This window comes from Trachurus trachurus (genome assembly GCF_905171665.1).
Source record: "Trachurus trachurus genome assembly, chromosome: 15".
Classification (NCBI taxonomy): domain Eukaryota; kingdom Metazoa; phylum Chordata; class Actinopteri; order Carangiformes; family Carangidae; genus Trachurus; species Trachurus trachurus.
In genome coordinates, this window is record NC_139906.1 from 25,848,610 (window position 1) to 25,860,823 (window position 12,214).

Genomic DNA, 12,214 nt, shown 5'->3' on the forward strand with positions numbered 1-12,214 from the left:
AACGGATAGGCCTGAAAAGGGTGTGTGGTATTAAACAGATAGACAGAGAGCAGTGTAGGTCATTGTTTCTAACAGGGCAGTTCACAAGTCAAGTCTTTTACACAATTACCCAGCATGCCTCATGCCTCTACTTTCTGATAAAGAAAGCATCAGGCTGTATTCACCTTGTGCCTTATGGATGTGTCCTTGGAAAATCTGATTTGAGTTCATCTTAGATACATGCCTGACTATTATTTGCCACGGTTTTAAATCATGTGAGGTATCATGGACAGTTGCAGTTGCACTTTATGCAGTAGCTGATAATAATAACAATAGAAACATGTTAATGTTTTCAGAAACAGTAAATGCCTTGACTTTCACCATATTGTAGAGTTGAGCCTGTGGGTTGACAGGGTTATTGATTAACAATACTTCCTGCTGCTTTCCAAGGTGAAGTCACCTTGAGCTGCTCCTCAAACAGTCAGCCTTTTACATCACATCGAAAAAGATGATCCATTATTTTCTTCTTGGCCTTTGAAGGTCTGCTGTCTTCCTGCACCTAACAGACTTCCATTGTTTTACAGAAAATAAGTCAATGATTGAACATCGTAGGTGGCTGAGGCTCAGTGAAGTCACAACTTGTGTGTGTCTGTAGAGGGCATTTACATTCATTCCTATTGCTGTCTGTCTGCTCTTCATGTTTCACATTCACATATGAAAGGTCAGTTCGAGCCCAGGGGCAATACAACCCTGATTTACAGTTTAGATAAACCCATCTGCTTCTGTCTTCATATTCATAACAGGTGTGGTGTCTGAGTTGGTTTTTCTAGTTTGTTTTAAGTCTGTTCTTCCCACAGGCGAGTCCTTTCCATCTGAGGCTGTGTTTTTGGCTCCGTGGCTGTTGCTTAGCGCCGATCTGCCTCTCTCTGCAGGTGAGGCTGAAGGGAGAGAGAGGAATGCATGCAGGGCAGGCAGGCACACCCCATCTTCTAAATCTAGCTAAGGAGCCACACACAGAGAAATAAACACATTTATGCACGCAAAGTGAGAAACAATGTAGCTGCAGGCAAATCAGCAGTGACCACTGTGGAGAGATTGGTGATGCTGGGAGAGGCTTTTATTGAAGCGGAGCCAACATCAAGGATGAAATGCCTCCTCCAGTTTATTCACCATGGGCTTTTTGTGATCTGCATTCAAGTGGAGATTCTGTGATAAAATTCATTCTTTTCTATTTGGATATTCATGAATGCACATGCATGCAAATTCTCCATCCAACAGATTAGTAAGCAGAATAGAAACAAGAAGCTGCAGTGGGAAGTGAGCAGTGGATTTATTGTACATGTGTGTGTTGTCAAATTGGTGAAGATGAGTTCTTCATTTTCAGATTCTATGTTAATTCTGCAGAGGTATCAAAGCCTCAGGCCACAGAGAAGTAACGGCTCAGCTGTATTCAGAGACTGAGCCTTAAAGGGATAGTTCAACATTTTGGCAAATTGGCCCATTGCCATAATCGCTATAGTCATAGCAGTAGGTTCGTTACCTTCAATTGTCGGTGTAAGCTATTTTTAGAACGGCGGAGCGGAGCAGCAGGCTGCTCAGAGCTACACTATGGAGGCTAAAGGAATTTCTTGGTTTCCCTCATCAAACTCATCAAATACACAATCCCAAAACTCCAAAACGCTTTCGTGGACAAGTTGTGACCTGCACAATCACCACGCTATGAGATAATAACGGAACGCTACAAAACTGAGCCGTTTTCGAGGTAAATACAGGGTAAATACAGAGTCTGCTTGCTGAAAAACTGTCCCTGAACGCAACTCGTATCAGCGGTTTTGCATGAATTTGCCGCTAAAACAACTCTGTCTCGTAACGTTCTGTTATTATCTCATAGCGTGGTGATTGTGCAGCTCACAACTTGTCCGCGACAGCGTTTTGGAGTTGTTGGATTGTGTAGGCTATTTGATGAGTTTGATGAGGGAAACCAAGAAATTCCTTTAGCCTCCATAGTGTAGCTCTGAGCAGCCTGCTGCTCCGCTCCGCCGTTCTACACCGACAATTAATGGTAACGAACCTAATGCTATGACTATAGCGATTATGGCAATGGGCCAATTTGCCAAAATGTTGAACTATCCCTTTAAAACGAGCCGTCAGGACTTCTGTATCACTGTGAGGTCACAACCACAGTCACTGTGCTGTTGTATTGATTTTATATCATTATAAACAGTAAGCTAACAAGCTGCGAGACGTAGCGTTTGAATGTATCATTGCACATACTGTAGCCTTCCCAAGGATATGTTTAAGAACAATGGTTAATGTTTTTTTCTACTGGAGCATTTTAGATTGAATGTGATTCACTGTTGTCATTTGCATTTACCAGAGATGTTCACTTAGCTACAGCAGTAGGGCTGGGTAATGCCACTAGTTGATTCATTTCACACGGTCCTGATTCAATGAGATTCCCAATTCGATTCAATGTTAATTCATTTAGATATCTCAGTCACAATACCAGGTTTCTTTGGATATGAAGCAGAGGACTAATGCTGTAAATCATGTCTATATTGTTACAGATTCCAATGTTTACATTATGAACGGTGCCTAAAGTAGTTCGAATATGCTTTTTATTCAAGGTGACCTTTTGGTTGTGCAGATAACAACTCAAAAAAGAAAAGGGAGGGAGGTCGTCCTCTCGTTATCTTGCTCATGGCTTTTCTTTTGTCCAATAAAAGCAGGGCAAATACTTAAAGCTTTATGCTCTATATGAAAAGGATTTCATGCATCAGTGTCATATTATTCAAATGAATATTGATTTATACTGTTTGTTCTCGTCAAAGCCCAACATGTAGTAGGCTACAGTCCTTAACTGTGGTTTGGCTCACCATGTACCGCAAATGAGTCAGCCAATCAATGAGAGGCTTTGAGACGGACACAAACCAACCTCTTCTTTCTCGGCTCCAGAAGGGAGTATGGGAAAAGAGAGAAGTGTGAAATATGCAACGTTGAAGTCACAGTGTGTTCTTCTTCTCCTACATGTGGAAACAGACTAATCTAATTTGGATGTGAAAATCTACAGTTCATGGATCAGCGTGTAACAGCCGGTTCCACAACCGAGCAGGAGGGAACAACTCTCCCACTGTTGATGTGAAAACAGACCTGCACACATGAACATGCTTTCACAACAAACACACTCTGCCTCTCCCTTCAAACCCAGTCTCAGATTCAGACCCCGATTTCCTCCTATTGATAGATGTCAACACATGCTCGCTCGTTGCATCACTCCTTCTCCTCCGTCCAGCATGTGCAGTGGTGCGCTGGTCCGTCATGGATCAATGCAGCGTAAATCTGGGACAAAAAAAAGGAGGCACATGGCAGTGGGATGCTGTGTGCAATTACTGCTAATGATATGCCTCCATGCAAGCTGTGGCCATAATTAAGTGTGGAGGAAGCCCGGCCTGTCTGAGCTCTGTGTGAGGGGATGCTGGCCAGGAACAGGCTGAGCACTTTAAAGTCAAGGCTAAGAAAGCAAACCTACCTGGACATTGTTCAGACCACATGTCTGCTGCCCCCGGATCAGACATGTTGAGTGGTTCCATGTTAGGAGCAGGGGCGGGTCCAGAGTATTTTCTGGTGGGGGGCACCTAAAAGTAACAAAATGATCGCTGTCTTGAATATTTATACTGTACAGTTACACACTGTTTACAGTCTTGTCTTGTCTATGTCTTCATTTTGCTTTTATTGGCTATATTGAATCTTTCACATTGTAAGGAAGATGCCTATGACATTTTCATTTCATTTCAGCAGATAACTCAAAAAAATTCTAGAATCTTCATGATTGTAACAAAACAGACATATCTCAAAAAAAAAGTTTTATTGAAAACAACACTTTGCAAAGAATAATTGCAAACCCTCAGCTCATTTTTTTCAAAATGGCACTTATCTGCTTTTACAAACGAACTCTTCACTTGTCAATATTAAAATTATAGTAATCAACTCTATCTTGCAAATAGGAAGTCTTAGCATAACACAAAAAATTCTCACAGTGAACTGAAATATCTTATCCTCTTAGCCAGTATTAGAGCTCAACTTTTCTTTATTTACTAGGCAAAGTTGATTAAGAGCCTTAGTCAGAAGTGCTTGTAGCTCTGTACAGTGAACATAGAAGTGGTTAAGAGCTTTACACAGTGATTGGCATTTCCACAAGTCAATGAGGGGCACACAGGGTGGCCAATCAGATTGCAGGGGGCGTGGGTGCCCCCCGTGCCACCATGGAAGACCGCCCCTGGTTAGGAGCAACACCATGCGGGATTGTCCTGTGGAATTTAGCGAGAACTTGAGTTTACACAAGAGGGTGTGGTGACACAGATCAGTTAAACAGGAGGTCTGCAACTGGATGTTGATTCATGTCAGTAAAAACATAGGCTACTACTTACATTTTATTTCAGTCATCACTAACACATAGCTTTTAAGCCAAACTAATGAGGATGTAGTTTGAACCTTATAGCTTCACCGTCATGAAGGAAATGAGAACCAGCCTGATGTGTTTGTGTTTATCTGACGTGTTCCACCTGTACCCGGAGTTGCCGGGGAAATGGCATGGTGGCTTCAAAAACAGGCCTTGGCGTGTGTCCAGAGCCAGAGTGTCAGTGAGCTGTCTCCTTTGTCCTTGATGCCTCAGAGTCATTTCTCATCCCTGTCATCTGTATTGACAGCGTGGGTGTGCTGACCAGGCTTTTAAAATTGGGTCGTTGTATTGATCCAGGTTAATCATTTGGGGTGTGATCACTCCGCTCTCATTTACATTCAGCACAGAGCAGCTTGTCTCCCTCCCTCTGCCGTTAGAACGCCATTAGTAGAATAAATATCTGATATACGGCTCATTTGCTTTGAGTGAAACTTTGTTTTTCTTGTTTCAAGGTGAAAAAGATAACTGAAGCCTGTGCTGTAAAGGATATCACAGTACTGAGATGTTCCTCTTTTTGAATTTCTCTTACAAAATATGCAGCCTTTCCCAAACTTTCACAAACAATTCCAGGAAGAGATGATATATATATCTCAAGGATTTGGGTGCAGCACTGCTTCTGCTTGACAATTTACATGACAGTCTGAGGGTCAAACCATGCGACCTGGGTAATCACAGTTTGGGCCCACGACAGGAAGCAGCCGTCAGTTATGGACTTTTTAAACACTGTGTGTTTGTGTGTCATGCCGTTCTCCAGCCCCCATGCAGCCATGCAGGGATTCCTCAAATATTAACACAAGTGGAAAGACTGAGTAAACATTAGGACTTCTTTGTCAAGGGCGCTCTTTATTTCAGGTTGCTCCAGTTTTGGCCGTGAGCATGCGTGAGCTGAGCTCTTCACTGAATCTTGGAGGATCCAGGATGTGGCAGCAGCTCAGCCCAACCATGAGCAGCAGCCCCAGGCCCAAGCAGCTGTCAGCCGACTCCAGAGACACAGAGACAGAAAGAGAGAGAGAGTTTCCCTGCCCCCAACTTCACCAGCCTGCCTGCTCTCACTGCAGGGACAAAAAGGGGGATGGGCACTCATAACACAGAGATAAAACATGGGGGAAATCATGTGCAATTTCTCAGCATCTCTTTATGAAATCAGTTTTTAAAGCTCCGGTAAATCGCACCCATCATGTTGATTTATTCGTCCTTTCCCCAAATGGATTTACTAACAGTTGGCCTTTGTCTCAGTCCTGTATACCTTCCCATCTGGCCTTCTCTTTCTTCTCTTTCTCAGCCTCCTGTTTACCACCTCCTCCATTGTCTCTTTGACTGCACTGGTGTTGTGTGATGAAACCACAGCCAGGCGAAACATCCTCCAGGGTTTTCTTCTAGAACCAGAGTGCCAGTGTCACCGTATAGGAAGGAAGGAAGGAAGGAAGGAAGAGAGACGAGAGCGGTGTCAGAGTGAAAAACAAAATGACAGAATAATGCCGACAAGGCTGACTAATGATGGCATAACAGCCTGTTGTGGCAGCTGCATGCATCCAGAATGGAGCAGATAAAATCCAGTAAAGGTCATCTGAAATGTTCAACTGCACGAGCGATGTTTGGCCTTGGACAGAAGGAAGCAGCAACGAGGCTGCGACTGGCCTATATGAAACCTAAAACAGAGGAGCTGGAGCTTTATGTCATGTCAGTCCTTTCTGTTTGCCGGTCTCAACTTTAAAATTAATAAGGAGTATAGCAGTGCTAGTGCAATGAAAATGCTGTATCAAAGAAAATATTACACTGGTGAAACACTGAACAAGACATTAGAATAAGCCTGGGGTGTTGTTGTAGCTATAAAATAGCCATGATGCAGTGGTTCTCCTGTATTTTCACTTTAATCTCAGATTAAATAAAACAATGGATATATGATCACAGAATATATGATTTTTTCAATCAAAGATCTTATGTGTAATCGCTGTCCTTTTATGAGTTCTTGGTGTGAGTAAGTTTGAGAACCACTGCACTAAAATGAAGACTAAATACAACAGTTGTTTAGTGTGTGAGGGAATTTAAATTGATAAAGTCAGTTGGTCCTCTGTCTGTAACTGAATTGAGTGTCATCTCATTAATTGCCAACATCCCACCTGAATGCTAATGTGTCACCACCTTATTCCCCAGACAGCTGTCACCTCCTGTAGGGGGACGGTCAGTATTTAACCCGTACACATAACAGATTTACACTGTAGGGTAATCACTGGGGGCAGTGATCTAAAGATTTACACTCCAACAACACCTGCCTCTATGTTTCTAACAACATCTCTTATGACTAATGTTTCCAGCAGCCACTCATAAGTTACTGTAAGAATGCTGTTATTTTAAAACATGATATGTAGATTGTGTATAGTCATTCATTTTGAACGTGTAGCTTAGAGCGTTATCATGTGATCTGATTGTGTCCATCTTGTTTTGAATGACCTCCTTTATAGTTGCTCCCTGCTGTAATCGTTCAAAACATAACTGTGCATCACTGGCAGTATGACATGTGCAGTGCACCAATGTCTTGGTGAAACAGGAAAATCCGGGAAACGCTGACGCTACCACACCTGTGGGTTCCAAACTCCCATGACACACTGAGCCACAGAGATGTGGCAAAATGAGTCTCACCACAGCTGGAAAACATCTATGACTGTACACTACAGCAGTCTCACTTAGTTTAGTACTAGTTTAGTTTAATTTATTTGACAATGGACAATGTACATTAATAAAACATTGTAAAAAACAAATGTAAATGCACCCGAGTTAGCTAAAAAAGCTAGTTTTCATCGCCAGTCCCTCTGCCTGATGATAAAAGGCAACCTTAAAAAAAAAGCAACAATGAGGTAAAATACCAAAGACATATTAATAAATATACATTTGTAAGACAATACACACATTTGCGATGGCACCAAAATACCAAAGACACATTCAGTTCACATTAATACTGTAAATATACATTTGTAAGGCCATAACACACGTTTGCGATGGCACAAGGTAGTTAGTGCTCATAATATAATCAGTTCTTAGTGCCCACATCATAGAGCATCAGCAATACATAGTATTAAGGAACAGGATTCATTAAACGAATCACTATAACTATCTGATTACTATGTAATAACTGGTTACTACATATAGGAAGATACATGACAGAATACTCAATGCCTATACTACATATGTAGTAACTATCTGGTTACTACATGGCCAAGCTAAATGCTAATCTCAAGTGCCATGCATGGTACGTGTGCTACATTTGTTACTGTGACCACTTTGCTGGTTTTACTGATTGTCAAGCACTCCCTGACATCTTAAATGAGCTGCTAATAACAGAAGTGTGAGATCAATTCAAATAAAACCTTCATATTGAGCAACTCTCGGTCAATACCTGTGGCCCAACACAGATGGTAAAGTGCGCAGATAAAACCCTGGAAGCTCATTTGTAAACACGTTTTAACCCATGTCTGCAGTTGATTATGTATTCACACACTAACAGTGTGATATTTAATTTCCCCCATCCCTCTTTGGAAGTGTGTGTGTGTGTGTGTGCCAATCAAATTATTCCCTGGAGAGCTGTATCAGCATCAGAACAGGTGGACTCATATTAACCAGGAATGTGAGGGCGGGTCTACATGAGGGCTGGATGGTCACACTGATCACAGTGTTAAGATCTTAATAGGTCACCTATCATACCATACTCCATCTTGTTATTGCTGGTATCTTCCCAGTCTTCAATCACACACACACACATACACACACACACACACACACACACACACACACACACACACACACACACACACACACACACACACACACACAAATTCTGTACATGTGGTGGTATTTAGTGCTTTGCTTATCTGCTGCTGTCTCTCTGGTTTAGCTTTTAAAATTCATCCTCCAGTCTGTGCGTGCCCTCTGGCTGCTTTGGTCCTTCTTTATCTGTCTATTATTCTGAACCACAGCATGTTGCCAACATCAAAAGCATCAGGCACAATGGAAAAGGACATTCCAAGATCATCCACTCACTCCCTCTCCCTCTCTCATACAGACACACACAGATGTTCTCTATAGTGTTATATTTGTGCCTCATTCCTAAGTGTGAAGTGGAACTTTCTGAACATGGAAAAATATTTTTCAGAGAATTCTTCTTGCGCAAAGAATAACTGCCTGAGCAAACAAAAATTTGTTCTGTGCTCAATGAATGTATTTCCCCATTTTCTTTTTTTCCACACAGTCAATCACACCCACTCAGCGTTGTACAGTAGCCAGTCACTGAACTGGAGAACATCATCTTGATTGGCTGTTGTGTCATCAGTCAAGTTGCTGGTAGAATAAGCTCTGAGCACTGATGGCCGGTTTGCATCAACTTATCTGCATCTATCCAAAGGTTTTCAAGATGTCACATCATGTCATGCAAGATAAGACAATACTTGAACCATGTCCACTGTTTTGTCAATGTATGTTACCCTGCTCCCAGAAGCAGGCAGGAAGGGAGCAGTGTCTTTAATTCCTACATATCCTATAAATTAAATATCTTGTGAATTATTGCCATGTTCTTTTTAAACAGTTTCTTTAATTTATGATAATCTCTAACAGTCTCTCTCAATCTCATCTTGCATAATAAAATAACACATTAACATATCAATATCTCCTGTCCCTGCAGTCATTGTCAAAGTTACATGTGTCATTTAGCTAGCTTAAACTAACACAAGTAAACCAAACACTGCAGAGTCAAACAGTAAAAACAGACAGTGAAACACACTCACACCTTGTGTCTCCATCAACCACAAGTTGATGGAAAGAAAAGCTATGTCAAAAATAATTCACTGAAATACACGCTGTACTTTACTGTGTTGATTACCTTTGCTTTTACACTCGCCATTTTTCCTTTGTTACATTTCAAAATAATCAAAAATCCCAGTTGCTGCCTCAAGTGAAGGAGTTTGAGCATTTCAGGGTCTTGTTTATGAGTTATTGGAGGATGGATCAACAGATGGACCAGGGCAGCGTCCGCAGTATAGGCTAATATGGACGCTGTACCAGTCCATTGTGGTGAGGAGGGAGTTGAGCTGAAGGGCAAAACACTTTTCATTCCAGCCTTCATAGTCATGAGCTGTGGTAAAATGAGATTGCGGCTACAAGCTGAAATGGGATTCCTCCATAGGATGGCTGAGCTCAGCCTTGGAGATGGGCTGAGGAGCTCAGACTTCAGGACAGAGCTTGGAGTATAGACGCTGCTCCTTCAGGAGTCAGTTTAGTTTGGGTGGTTCAGGCTTGTAATAAGGATGCCTCCTGGCTGCCCCCCTTTGGAAGTGTTCTGGGCATGTCCAACTGGGAGGAGACCCTGGGACAGACCCAGAACTTGCTGGAGGGATTATATATCCCTCAATAAAACAGAAATGGACACCACACCAAACCAAGTTGAAAGGCAGGTTTCAGTTGCATCAAAGCATCCAGAGAGCTCCTTAGGGCAATGTTCAAATCAGGAACACTATGACCAAGGTCAATCCGGGGTAATGTTGCTCTTCTGCTCAGGCAAAATGATAAAACAGCAGCGCTTGTTCATCAGCAGTATTTATTTTCTTTGCCAGAATGTAAAACTCCCATACTCTATTGAGTTCCATTGCAGTATAACACATTCATTAAGCATACAAACAAAGAACGGAGAATAAAGCCCGCAGGAACAGTTCACAAGAGGACAGCCAAAGGAACTGGACCATAGTTGCCAGCACATGGCCCCTAAGTGTGGCTACATTGTGGCAAAGGGGAACATTTTGGAAACAAGTACAAAATTGCTGCTGCTTATATGAACAGGCTTTCACATGGCTGATAATAACATCTGAAGATGCCAAAGCCTTATACTGTAGGCCCATCATTTATTCCTGTGCAGAAGTTATAATGTAATGGTGGAACTGCATTACATGGAGTTGGATATGCCAGCCAATATGAAAATGGTTGTTTTAAAATGACCATTTAAGCTCAGGAAGCACTGGAGAATTGAAGTGCATAATATCAGTTGCAGATGACAGCAAATCAGACTTTTCTGCTGATAGAATTCAAGCAAAAGGCACTTTGCTGGAGCTCAGTTGTGGGAGCAGCATCTGACATGAAAGAGCCACTCAATTGGAAGGATTAAAGGCCATAATCGCGGCAGAGAGCAGCATCTTCGGGCTAAAAGACCTGTTGGAGTCACAGGTGGTTATCATTGGCTATTGTCAGAGGCAAGTAAGCAGGCAAAATTCCATCAACAGTCTGATTTTGGTTTGGAAGGACACCTATAATCCTCTTTAAAGACCAGCATATTTCATGCTTATTGTCTGGCACTTTCACTAGCTGTTGGGCCTGTTTGGTCCAAAATCATACATGGTCAACTCTGAGGAGGAAGTACTGGATTACTTTTGGCAACTCAGATGTGCAGACTGAAGAGGCTCATGAATGCACCTTTTGCAGATGCTACAATGGAAGAAATAAAAAGGGCAGACAAATTTGCAAGTTTTATGGAGTGATACTTACGCTTGGCAAATAAAGCTGTTTATTTGGAGGTCGGAAATTCTCTGGAGACTGATGCATGTGTAGAGTTTTATGTTCTTTAGCAGGAGGTAAGGATGTCCATATCAAGTACAATACTGGAACCAACTAGGCTACTACAGTGTGTTGGTGCAGAAAGGAAGCTGAGAGAGGCTTTTGCTGCATTGAAGCACAAGAAGATTCAATGAAGTCTTGTTTCAGATGGAGGTGAATGGATTTCCAATCCACCAGTTGGACCTCATCATGGTGACAGAGTAAAACTGAAAAACTGAAAACATTACCCATTCTTAAAGGAATAGTTCACCAAAAAATGAAATTCAGTTATTAGTGACCCACCCTTATGATGATGAATACTCAGTAGTTTTTTATTCCTCAAAGTGCATCTGGAGGCCCGGGAGGCCGGTTTGTAGTCCAACAAAAACTTTAGGCTATATGAGAGTAATGGGGCCCGACACAAAAACGTCCAAACTACACAAAAACACTCTAATATTCCTCCTTACTGCTCATCCACTGCAATCCAAGTGTCCTGAAAGGATATAGTCCAGAGTTTACGCGAAACAACGTCATTTAGGAAAGTCCGGTCATGTCCGCGTGAATTTCATTTTTTGGTGAACTATTCCTTTAATGACTAACCAAACACCAATTTATCTGAATCAAAAGGATTTGGAACCTCATCTTAAAAGGGAAACTGCCTTTGATGCCTCAACTTTTGGTTTCTGTATTTAAATCCTGGCTCTTCATCCTGTCTCCGTCAGACCTTATGTTTAACCAGCATGGTATTAAAGCTCTTGACCACTTCTTAGTCTCAGTTATCTAGCTCTGAATCTACATCATTACCTCACTCACATGGAGGTAGTTTCACTTTGAAAAGACAGATGTTGCTCAAAATGCACTGCATCTGTAAACCATGTTGGAGAACGGCTGCCATGAAAGCTGCTCAAAAACCTTACTATGAATTAACTACCACACAGAATGCACAATATGAAAACCTTTGAGAGACAAAAATATTCAAAACAGAACAGCTAAGCTACCTGTGAGAAAAAAACACCCTGGAAACTTTGGCAGAGTCTTTCGGAAGATGCTGAAGCTTCTGGTTTGCAGCTTTAGATTTGGCAGTTAAGGGGAACATTATGGGAAACTCAGAGCTCATCCAAACAGATACGGCTTTCAGTGAATCAGCATAATTTTTTTTATCGTTTCGGCGTTCCTTCCAGATAGAAATGAAGACCAGAAAATTGT